This window comes from Gossypium raimondii, chromosome 11, assembly GCF_025698545.1.
Source record: "Gossypium raimondii isolate GPD5lz chromosome 11, ASM2569854v1, whole genome shotgun sequence".
In the NCBI taxonomy this organism is placed as follows: Eukaryota; Viridiplantae; Streptophyta; class Magnoliopsida; order Malvales; family Malvaceae; genus Gossypium; species Gossypium raimondii.
In genome coordinates, this window is record NC_068575.1 from 34,191,452 (window position 1) to 34,204,695 (window position 13,244).

The following is a 13,244-nucleotide window of genomic DNA, read 5'->3' on the forward strand; positions in this document are numbered from 1 at the left end:
CTAAACTACATATGTTTAATCGGTCCCTCCGCTAGCTCGTTGAAACTAGAAATGAATTGCGTGTTTGAATAGTAATGAACAGAATGAATAGAAAAAGAGAAATGAGAAACATTCAATAATGATTATGGTTTTCTTCGAAACAGAGAAATGGAATCATTTGGAAATAAATGTAGGTTTCCAAAAATGGAAATAAAAATGAAAATGGAAATTTGCAATCCTACATAGGGTTACTTAAAAAATGATAAAAGAATGAGTTTATATTTTTGGACTATTGTAAAGTCCGAAAATGAAAATAAACCATTTGGTCATAGTGAACATGTTGAGTTTGACATATTGAACTAATTTTCTAGAAATTTTATAGGGGAATAAAATATTTTGGAGTAAAATTAGGATTAAAAATTATTTAATATGTAAATTTTAAAGCTTATTTTGGGAAATTGAAAAACTGAATCAGGTTGGATCACATTACAGAGTACTGGGTCAAAAAGGCCCAAGAAGTACTGTAATTGGACCTATTGTGAGAGAGGCCCAAAACCCCTAATATAACATGAAGGTGCCAACAACCCTAGTAGAAATACAATGGTGAGTTGTTCACCTCTCTCCTACTCTAAGTAGAATGTTGTTTATCTATTTAAAATAAATCTTTATAACTCTACAAGGGTTATACCTTCTCTTCCTATAAATAGATGACACCAGTACAATTATTAAAACAACTTATAATAGATCGTTACCTTGGCGAAAAATAGAGAGAATTTATTCTCAACTTATAAACATATTTTTCAAAATAAAAATTTTACGAATTTCTTTTAAAGAAGAGAGAATTCTCATTTTCATCCCAAAAGGAAAACCTTTTCTAGTTCCGTGTTTTAATTTGATTGGTTCAAGCCACACTCGAAGCAGCTCATGGTATAAGAATAGCGGAGAAGATCGTTTGGTTGAAAACTAAAATACATCAAGGATTTACTTATGGAAAAAACACAGGTACAAATTCAGTTAAGGTTTATTGCTATAAATAACACAAACCAATTCGATTTTCAAAATTCTAATTTTCTGCTATGCAAGAAATTTTTTTTCAAAATTTTATTTTTTCCAACATTTCTTTTATCTTTCAATGCATCTACAGAGAAAACCAATCGGAGTTATAAAAGAAAAATATATTATTCAATTGCTGCCTAGTTATGGCATATATATCAAAATCAAAGAAAATCATGATCAGCAATTCAAGAGGGTTTTACGTACACTTTCAAAAGAAATGACAATTCTCTTTAAGATAAACAATAAAAAAAATAGTTAATTGGAAAGGTTAATTACAAACATATGCATACGCCATTCGCCATATAGCCATATATGATACAAAAATAAACAAGTGGCTCACTCGTAACGCAACTCTGGCGTAGTCCCATTCGACAGATCCTTCTTCTACTATCAAAATGCCTAAGAATGAAAAATAATGGATTAAGTTGATTTGAAATTTCTTAGTTCCAAAATAGATACAATTAGATTTACAAGAACTCTGATAATCAACAAGTAATAATACTCGTAACAAAAGAACTACAGCTTTCTCGTGAGACTCTGTTATAAAGACATAATACACTAATTCACATTCACAGTTCCTTGGCAGCAACAGTACACCAATTTATCACAACACATACAATACTCAGGAGGACACATTCCGCTGAATTATACACATCTCCCACAAGGTTAAATTGTGATCTGCCAGCCCGGTTTGCAATATAGCTGGCCTATTGGAGGCATCACATATAAGTTGTCTTTCCACAATTTTCACGTACCATAAATTTTCTATTACTGAGCTCGTACAACAAGGAGGGTGTTTTTACAATGGCCAAACTCATACAAACGTCAGGGCACAACACATTGACACATTTACAATAAGAGAAACTTACCACACATAACCCATATATCATAGAAGTTCTATAACTTAAAGGAAGTAAGAAGAAACTCACTAGCAACTTCAGAACAAAATCTACTTAATTGGTCATTTGCCTTGACTGGTTGGACTTTCACTAGCTTTTTGAGCTAAATAAGAAATAATTATAACCATCAGACCATTAATCTAAGTTAATCATGTATGCATAATTTAAAAACGTAAATTCCTTTGACAACAACTTAAGGGCTTTCCAAAAATTACCAGTAAACTGGTAGTTAACAAGGGTGTTTTGGCTAGCTACTGGAAACCTTCCTTATATTCTTTAATGAAGATACTTAAAAACTTTCATGAGACATAGAAAAAAATTGTAAAGAAAAAAAGTGAAACATGTCAGCTATCAACACTAGTATATAACACAGACAACGAGGACAAGGCTTAGTAGAAGGGTCAGGAAATCCCACTATAGCCCTATAAAACCCGAGAATAGGCTTGCCTAGGCGTCTACCAAACTTAACTACTACCATTAATCAGTTTAGTGAGTAGCAAAATGTTGCTTGTACTTTAAAACAAGCCAACTAAATAAGTCACTCAGCTACCTAAACACATCAAACTGTCATCTACAGTACTCTAGTTCAATTCCAGCTAGGTCAACTAAACTTTAACGATACTCATCAAGTTCTCATTTTGATGCTAAAACACAAAAAATAAGTGTACAAATTTGAAAGACTAACAGGTTCGCCCTAAGTATTTGGGGTTGGGTGATTGTCACACAAACGAGTCTGCCAAACCTTAGAGTTCTCCAAATGGTAAATTCCAGCAAGGCGTTTCACAAATGGGCGTACTATTGAGTTCACATAACATGTCACCCAGAATTATAATGGATAGTTTACCAATCTCACCCTCTCCTACCTCAGGCTATTCCACTATACGCCAAATAGCATATCAATACAATCTACGTTGGACGGTTTGTTACATTAAAGTCTTGGTGGTCCAGTGAAACACTCTAGTAAAACTAGAGTTACCAGGGCAATTAATGTAAATCCTAAAGGATAAAGATGTATAGAGTTTAAATCTTTTAGGAATTTTATCTTGTAGATAGGCGCTAATATCAGCTGTTGGTGTAATACAATTTGTACTGTTGGATCTGGAGAGCTCGACTATAAATAGAGACCCTCTTTATTTGTAATCATCCCATTGATAGTTACAGAATATATTTGAGAGAATTATTCAGAAACTTGGTGTGAATTACTTTCTTGTGGCTTTTCCAATTCTCTTGTCGCTTTTTTATTTCGAGTTCGCTTCTACTATGTTTTTCGATGACTTAGCAAATTTTCGAAAGGATTCTCATCTTTCGTGAGTTTGGCTAAATTAGGTAGGTTTGAAGTGAAGAAATCTCCTAAGGCTATGTAGTTTGCTAGACTTAAGTTTTAGCCCTATAACAATTGGTATTAGAGCCAATATTTGAAGGCACTGCCTGAGATGTCAAAAAGAGTAGACGAACAAGTTGAGCCTATAGAAACACATGGGGAAGGAAATAAAGCTAGTCGATTAAGGGATATGTTGTTAGTTTTAGATGGCACAATGGCCAAACTTGATATTTTTATGGATGATGGGAAGGAGACCTTTGAGGTAGTTGATGTGTGTACCACAGAAATTAAATTGAGGTAAGATCAACTCAAGGACTAAATGGTAAAGGTCCTTAGGGATAATATGGGTGCGATACAAGGGGCTCTTAATATTGATGTAGGTGAACTATTTGGGAAGAACGATGCTCTCGAGGTATGGTGTCGGCCTTGAAGGAACGAATTGAGGAGCTTAATGGGATGTTCAATATCTGCAAAGCTACTTTGGGAAATGGGGTGTTGGCTATGACACCCAAGCTTAAAATAGATGTCTCGATGTCAATAGAGTTCAATGGGACGAGGTCCACAAAGGATGTGGATAACTTCTTATGGGGAATGGAGATATACTTTTGTGCCAAAGGTATCATGGATGATGCTACTAAGGTAAATACCACTCCCATGTATTTTACTGATGCTGCTTTGTTATGGTGGCATCGTAGGTCCATATAAGAGAGACGAGGTGGTATTGCTATTTGAACTAAAAAGGAGTTCTATAGTGAATTCAAGGGGAATTTTCACCCAAAGTATGTCAAAGATGAGGCTCGAGCTAAGTTGTGTTAGCTTATGCAACAATGCATAGATAAGGAGTATGTGAGGGAGTTTAGTGAGCTAATGCTCCAAATTTCTGATTTGGTTGGGAAGGAGGCATTTTTCTCCTTCAAGTATAGGTTGAAGCCTTGGACGAAAAAAGATTTGCAATGCTGAGGAATCAAGGAACTTTCCAAAGTAATGACCATAGCGGAGTCCATAATTGAGCTTGTTATGAGGAAATACAAATTCGAGTCTTCTAAGCCCAAGGAGAATGTCAATGGTAGGGGAGATGAAGAAGGACAGGTTAAAAACAACAATGAAAATAGTGGTAATAGGAGACCACATAATGGGAAGTAGAGGCCCGAGAACAAACCAAAGTTGAAGCCCAAAAACAAACCAGAGGGACTGTTTTATACAATCCACGCTTTCTGCCATCAAGGTGGATGATGAGTTAGAAAAAAACCACTGAAGCTTGGTGGTGTCAAAGCTAGGAGGGCCAAAGAGAATGAGAAAAGGCCATTGAATTTTTTTTACGTTGTGGTTCGTATCATATATAGGACTATCGAGGGAAATCCAATATATTCATGAACAGTAAGGGAAATGAGGAAGAGCCAGAGAGTGAGGCTTTATAGCTTGTGTCAATGATACTCAATTCTATGAAAGTGAAGAGGGGTCCTAAGCAAAAAAGGGTTGATGTTTTTGGACGTCGACATCGCAGGACAAAGAAAGAGTGATCTTATTGATACGAGGGCAACGAACTTTTTCATATAAGAGAAAGTCGTGGGTAAACTTGGTCTCTTAGTTAGCCAATCGACCAAGAACATCAAGATAGTAAATTCCAAAGAGGTCCCAATTGTGGAAGAAAGGTAGTGAAGACTTTGAGGTAATTCACTTAGATGGTTATGACTTCGTTCTTGGCTTAAATTTTCTTGACAAGATTAATGCTCTATTGATTCTTTTTACTGATTGCATATGTATCTTGGGTACTCGTCAAAGACAATGCGTGTTGCCAATGAGTTGTGATGAGAAGGGTGAAACCAAGGTATTGTTGGCAATCCGGCTAGCCAAGGATGTTCAGAGTGGTAGAAATATTGACTTGGTAGATTGAAGTGCTAAGAAGACCCCCATGGAAATTCTAGAGGTACAACAAAGTAATGAGAACCCTATTGAGTTATTAGTAGGGCTATTGCCTATTAGAGAGGTGGGTTGTGCATCAGACTTTGGGGAAAGGTAGTGCACGAACTTTGATGTGAATTCGGTCAAAAGTAGTGAAAGAAAACACAAAAATAGACTTTGGAAAAAAATCTGAATTTGCACCTATGTTTTTGAATAGACAGATCATTTTCATCCCTAACTTTCAACTAAATGATCTTCTCTGCAATTCTCGTACCACAAACTACTTCGAGTGTGCACTTGAACGATTCAAATCAAAACACAAAACTAGAAATATTTTTCTTTTCTTTAGTGTGAAAATGAAAAATCTCATCTCAAATAGAAACAAACAAAATTTGTTATTCCAGAAAATATATTTGATAGTTGAGAATAAATTCTCTCTATTTTTGGGCAGAGTGACAATATCTTAAAAGTTGTGTTTATAGCCTTACTAGTGCCATTTATTTATACGGAGAGGATGTAGACCCCTTTTTAAATTGTAGAATTTTATTTCAACTAGAAAAACAAACTCCTATTCTAACTAGAAGTATAGGTGGTAGCAACCCTAGTTAATATTACTAGGGTTTATTGTCCACCCCTTTTAACATGAGGTGTTTTTGACCCTTTCTCATATCGGGTCTAATTACAAGTGCTTCTTGAGTTTTTAACCCAATATTTTATAGTTTGATCCAACCCAATTTTTTTTTCTATTTTTAAAAATAAACTTCTCAATATATTTCCAATTAAATAATCTTCTCAACCAAATTTTAATTTTGTTAAAATTATGACAACTTTACCGTAAAAGAATCCATTAGAAAATATATTTAATATTTCCACATTTAATTATTCACTATGATCAAATGATTTATTTTCATTTTCTACCTTCGTTTAATTCAAAAGTGAATGGACATTGTGCACCATGTAGGATCCCAAGAAAGGGAGGTGAGTCAGATTTGACTACTTAAATGCCAAACCTTTCCTCGATAGATCCAATCCTAGACATGTACATATCCATTACCACACTTCTTACTTTTCAAGAATTTGAATAAGTAATGTGCAAGTTTGCTCAAATTTATTAATGATTTCAACTTAATGTTTATTATGCGAGAAATAAAAATAACTTTTAAAAAGATACTAAAATTTAAAGTATTCTAAAAGAAAAGAAAAGTAAAGTTCCCATTTTATTTATTTGCAGACCTTTCATTATCGAACTAAGGTTTTGCTTTATCAATTTTGTCCTTGCTTAATTTGTCTTGTTCTTTCCTCGAGAGTGGAGTCCATGACTCAAATATAAAGTCTAGAAATTCATACACAAAAACAAATGGGTTATGAAATATTTTCTTTAATGCACCTATGATAGAATCATCCTGTATTTTTGTATATCTCCAATAAGTTTGTTGCTGCCAATGTATGTGGTGCAGCATGTCCATTATAGTTGATTGTTCACTACGGGGAATGGTGTTAGACGAAGGGATTCTAGGCATCAGGGTTACCATCTCTGGATCAGGAATCGATTCAATAAGTTCTGTTACATCAGGAATTTTAGCTAGCTCCACTGGTTCTGCGATACCTAGACCTTGAAGTTCATTTTTTTCAGTATCATCAATCGGGTCAAGTTACTTTTGTAAAATAACATCACCTAGTACTCTAACAATAACTCAGTCAGAGATCATGCCTTGATTATACCTTGTCTTTTTTACATTTGAATAGATGCGAGCTTGCAAACACAGTATTATTATCATATAAGGAAAATAAACTGAACCAAAACGTCTCACAATACAGTCTCGAATTTCTTTCAGGATAATTTTTCCTATGTTAATAGTCTTTGCTGTCATGATTGAATATATCAAAACCATCCATTTCACTGAAATTGTGGTACTATGTGAGATAGGCATTAAATTAAAACGTACAAAATAAAATCATACCTTCACTATCGGGGTCAAGTTTTCTTTGCAGCAAGTATGACTCTCAAATCTTGACACAGTCCATTTAGATTCCTCAACTGTAAGTTCTCGTAAAGTTTCTTGTAACATCTCCTTCTCAACATTTTCTAATATCAAAGAATAATCGTCGCCTTCGTAATCAAGTAAATCAAAGAAATCATTACTAGATTTTAAATTCAATGGTATCTTAACTCCTCGGACATAGACTTCTGTTGCAACTGTCGAGGTCAGATTTGCATAAAATTCCTGAACTAACTTAGCATCCGAGATCGGTCTTTAATTATAAAAAACTTTCTAATTTAATGTTGTAGCTATCTTGTGAATGCTCGCCATGAAGTCAGTATGGTCACTTACACTTAAATTAAATCCTTTTTCTAGAAGCATTTGCAATTTCTTGAAGATGCTTTCATACCTTGCTTTTTCTTTTTTAGAATGAAACTTACTTTGTAATTCTTCACTTCAAATAGTGGATCGTGTTCTTTTTCAAGACATGTTACAAACACAACATGAAACTTGACATAAGACAACAAACAACAAGTGGTAATTTCCTGATAAGCTATAAAAGTAACATATTTTAATCTTATTCTTAATGTGTTTTTGGATGATTAATTATGCAAATTAGTGAATTTGATGCTCCTAATCCTTTAAATTCATGTTTCTATACTTAGAAGAGAATGGAGAAAGGAGTGAAAAATAAGCCAAAATCAGACAAAAAGAGTTGTTTTCAGGATCCACATGGCCTGGGCATTTCCACACGGGCTGGGCACACGCCCATGTGAGCCGCACGAGCTGGACACATGTCCATGTGCCAGCCTGTGTAAATATCGCACCTTGCTTCCAAAATACGCGAAAAACCCAATTTTTAGGCTTTCTGAGCATTCTAAAGTCTATAAATATCAATTAGAAGAAGACTTAAGGGGCAATTAGAGAGGATCGAATAAAACACTCGGAGAACGCCATCGAAAATAACTCAGAAGCGGATCTTCCTCAAGATCGAAGATCTCTATTTAATTTCTTTTGAAGTTTTATTGAGTTTCTTTATGTCTTGTGGTTATCCTAACTTTGAGATGTTTCTATTCACGATTTTGAACTAAATTCCCTAGATACCTACGGAGGATGAAACCTATGATGAATATTATTATTTAATTTCTATTTTTACGTGAAAAATACTTGATTCTTGTTGTCAATTATGTATGCTTATTTCGTATTTTAATATTTTTGGGATATTAATTCATGTTTAATGTGCTTATTTCAATGGAGAAAAAAACCTTATTTAAGAGTAGATGTAACACCCTTTACCCGTATTCGACGCCGGAATAGGGTACGAAGCATTACTAGAACACATACACTTGTAACATATTAAACCGAGTTACAAAATTTCATTCAAATTAAGGTTTTCCAACTTGTTAACATTCTTTTATAAATCTTCACATTATAACTCAAAATATTATAATTATAACAAATTGGGCCTACGAGACCCGATATTTACTCATGTAATTCAATGTTTCTTTTCCATTTCATTTAATTCACAATTTCTCACGCTCACAATTCAAATCAATTTCTCAATCCAATATACATTTCAGTACCATAATAATTCTTTTAATTCAAAACATATCACTAGAAACTTCCATTTAATTCATGTACAATTCAATATCATTAAGTTCAATACTAATACATATTCACCATTTAACTCAAAGTTTATCGATTTTACCATTCATTAACACATTTACAAAATTCTTAGTAGTGCAACACAAACATCACTTAAGCTTAAATAACAACATCGAATCAACTCATCATCCTTATTCGTCATTTTACTCTTCAAGTGTGAACTTAGTATTTCATTTTCTTTCCACGTCCATTTCCTACGAATATCACACAAAACAATAACATATCAAATATAATTCGCAATTTATATTACCAACATGAGTTGCTCCATATACCATTCATGGCCTTACTTCATACCAAATCATATACAAAATATACCATATATACGTACTATGAAACTTTATTTTCTCACATGAAATTTATCCATAACTAATAATGCATAACTATAAACATCATTTCTTTTCAATCGTTTGTCGATTATAATCGAGCATATGGCCAATTATACACAAATCATTCATATGTTCTTCCAATTTTCCTCCTCCTCCTCTCCATTCCACATCCTTAATGTATATAACACACTTAAACAACAATAACTATAATTTCACTATTCACTCGCATGTATATTCAAAGCTGTTTATCAGAGTCAGAGTCACTAAATTATTTTTATCCAAAGCTACAGAGCTTTAAATTAAGATCCGTTAATTTTCCCTGAAATTAGACTCACATACCTTCTTTCCACACAATTTTTAGAATTTTTGGTTTAGAAAAATAGTACAGTTTACTCTTTAAAGATTCCCCTGTTTCACTGCTTGACAGCTCAAACCCCTCTTCACTAAAAATTAATTCTCTCTTTTTACAGAATTCAAGTGATGTTTCTGTTTGTTTCTCTTGACAATACACTCATTGTTAAATTCAAGAATGTAAATTACAAACCATAATTATTTTTGTACAATTTTTTAGTGATTTTCCAAATTTAGAACAGGGGATTTCGAAACCATTCTGACCCTGTCTCACTAAAATTTGAATATTTTAAAATATATAACTCTTTTGCTTGCTCTGTTTCTTTCATTTGAAAATAGACTCATTCAGCTTCAATTTAATATATTATTCAGCCTCTAATTCAATTTTCACCATTTTTGGTCATTTTTCAAAGTTTCATAACTAGTGTTGTTCAAAACTGTTTTATTTCCAAATTTAATCTTTTGTAGTTTTGATACTTCCTACCATCTTACTCATGGGTCGATTAAGCATCCAACCAAATATTCCTCACATAACCTTATCCATTTCAAACGTACTTTCAGTTTTCTGATTTCCCTGTTGAACACTTGCAATATCATCCGTTACTCGGTGGATTCAGCAATTAGCAACCACCTTATATTCAGTAATATGGGCAATCAGCACATAGCAACCCCTTTCACAATCAACGATACGGTGGAATCAGCACTTAGCAACCACCAATGATTCGGGGAATCAGCACTTAGCAACCCCTTTCACATTCAAAGATACGGTGGAATCAGCACTTAGCACCCACCAATGATTCGAGGAATTAGCACTTAGCAACCCCTTTTATATTCAATGTACTCCGGCTTATTCTGAGTGTTCAATCGGGAATCTTACTTTTCAACATTTTACCACATTTCTCAAACTTAAACACATTTTTATAATCTATATCAAATATTTATTCGATATTCAATCATATCTCAACAATATATTGAATAATATTAAAACAATGCATTAATTCACATGCATATTTACTTTGGTGCAACAATATAGAAATTTAGCAATTTAGTCATTAATCATTTCTTTTCTCCGATTAAGGTCAATTCCACTTCTTTCTTGATCTATAATAACACATTTGTCTTATTTAACACTTACATTCATCAAAACAGTCCTTGACTTGAACTTTTGCATATTTACACTTTTTCCCCAAAGCTCGAAAATTAAACTTCATCTCTTATTCTTATGTTTTATGACATACTGAACATTTTTCCCTTCCATGGCAATGTCGAATTCCCACTCTAACACTTATGAACATTAGGTATTTTTACCGATTATGTCGTTTTACTAGTTTTCACTTAAAATCGCTTAACAAAAGTTGTTTAACATAATTTCTAGCTTCATATTCTACCATAAAGCATCAAAATAATCACATTTCACCTATGGGTATTTTTCCAAATATAAACCCTATGTTAAATTATTGCTAGAAATAGCTAAATCAAGTTATCGGGACTCCAAAAACGTAAAGAACATTAAAAACGGGGCTTAGAATCACTTACCATGGAGCTTGGAAGCTTGAAAACCCAAACTATGGCTTATCCTCTTTTAAAATTCGGACAAAGCTTGAAGATGATGAAACTTTGGCCTATTTTGTCTTTTTAATTCATTTTAATTACCAAATTACCAAATTGTCCTTAACTTAAAAATATCCTATTTCGCTTATCTCATGTCCATTTTTGTCCACCAACTTAACCAATGGTCTAATTACCATATAAGGACCTCCAATTTAAAATTTCATAACAATTGGACACTTCTAACATGTAGAACTCAACTTTTGCACTTTTTACAATTTAGTCCTTTTTACTAAATTGAGTGCCCAAACGTCAAAATTTTCGAACGAAATTTTCACGAAGTTATTTTGTGAAATTTTAGACCATCATCAATTAAAATTAGGTCCAACCTAAAATTTAGAATCAAAAGTTGATCCTCATTGTACTCATTTTGCTTATCACTTACTAACACATTTATGAGTTTCTCAAACTTGCAAAGGAAACATCAGTTTAGCTTTTCATTTATCTAAAATTAGACCATCATCAATTAAAATCAGTAGAATAACTAACCCGCACAAAATAAATGAGGATTTTCCATACAAGCATTTTTAACTACACTTGCCTTTTCACAGGTCAATCAATAATTACTCACAATCTTTCAATAGCTCAAATCATCAACACTGTCTTAAACTCTAATCTTTCTATACCATTAGATACGTTAAACTCTGAAATCAGGCAACATATGGTGATTTTCGTCAAATAAACAATGTCATCAAATTCTCATTATAGACATAATAGTGACCATCTTTAAATCACTAGTCGAACAGTTCTTTTTAATGTGACATTAACCATCTAAAAAACACAAATCATCACTTTATATTCTAGCAATAAAACTCATTCTAGTCCGTTCATTAGTGCATCACTGAAAAATCATAAATTCATTACTCAATTTCAACTGAATTCAAAACCAGAGTTTCGATTAATATTACCTTCAATTGCTTTAACTTTACTAGCATGCCTAGATCATTGAAGCCTTTAAAAAAAATTGGGTTAACTTTATTAACAGAACAGCTTTAATTCAGAATAACATCACCCATTTAAAACAAATATAATAAGTATTGTTCTATACTATGCTTTCAAGAATATCAATTCTTCATTCAAACTACCTGTCTATGCACTTGTGAATGCACGAAATTCATTCTCTTATCTGAGAACATGCTTAAATACATATAACTCATAAGGAAATAAGAATGAATATCTGAATAATTTCTCAGAGATAACCAGAAGAGAACAATACTTACCAGCTCTGGGATTTCATTGTAGCATAGATAATACACTTTTTAAATATGCATATAAAACAGAACATTAACAGGTCACAAACCAACCAAACTAACAGGGCTTTCATCTGTCATCATGAACCTTACATTATTCCATTCACTAACAAAATCAATTCAGGAGAAATTTCAGCAAGCATATATTTAGTCTTCATACTTTTTTTTGAGTCAATTAACCGAAATTAACCTCTTCCTTAATCATGAGATTGCATAAGCTGTGTAATCTTTAAAATACTCTAATATTACTTCCAAAAAAACTATTTTCACTTTCCAAACTATTCTTACCTCTGTATGCATTATTAATTATTTCACCACTAAACTCTTTAGTTCACACTTTTGAACTTATACAACATAATTCTCGTAAAATTTCGTCATAAAACAACACTAGTAAGGGGCTGAGGTCGTAAAGCCTCTAACTTAGCTTTAATAAACACACATATGTAACTTAGCATTCATCGTCAACATAATATCATCACAATCATATAATTCATTCCAAGCAAATTAACACATTTATTTATTATAAATGTTTTCTGTCACATATAGTTTCACAAAATGAATCTACTTATTCGAGCTCAATATTAATATCTAATTAAATTTCAACACTTGGTTTCCATTTTACTTACCGACATTTATTCAATTAGAGAATGTCTTACAGAATTGAGTACTTCGTTTTCTCTATGCCATAGTCCAACTATGGTTTTACACATATTTACATATTGATGCCATAGCCCAGCTATGGTCTTACACAGTAGCACATATCACACCGATGCCATATCCCAGATATGGTCTTATACGAAAATCACATATCACATGTTGCCATGGTCCAACCATGGTCTTTTTCGTCAATTCATCACATATCACTGAACGAAAGTACTCATTCCTGCGTTCTACTCAATTTAATC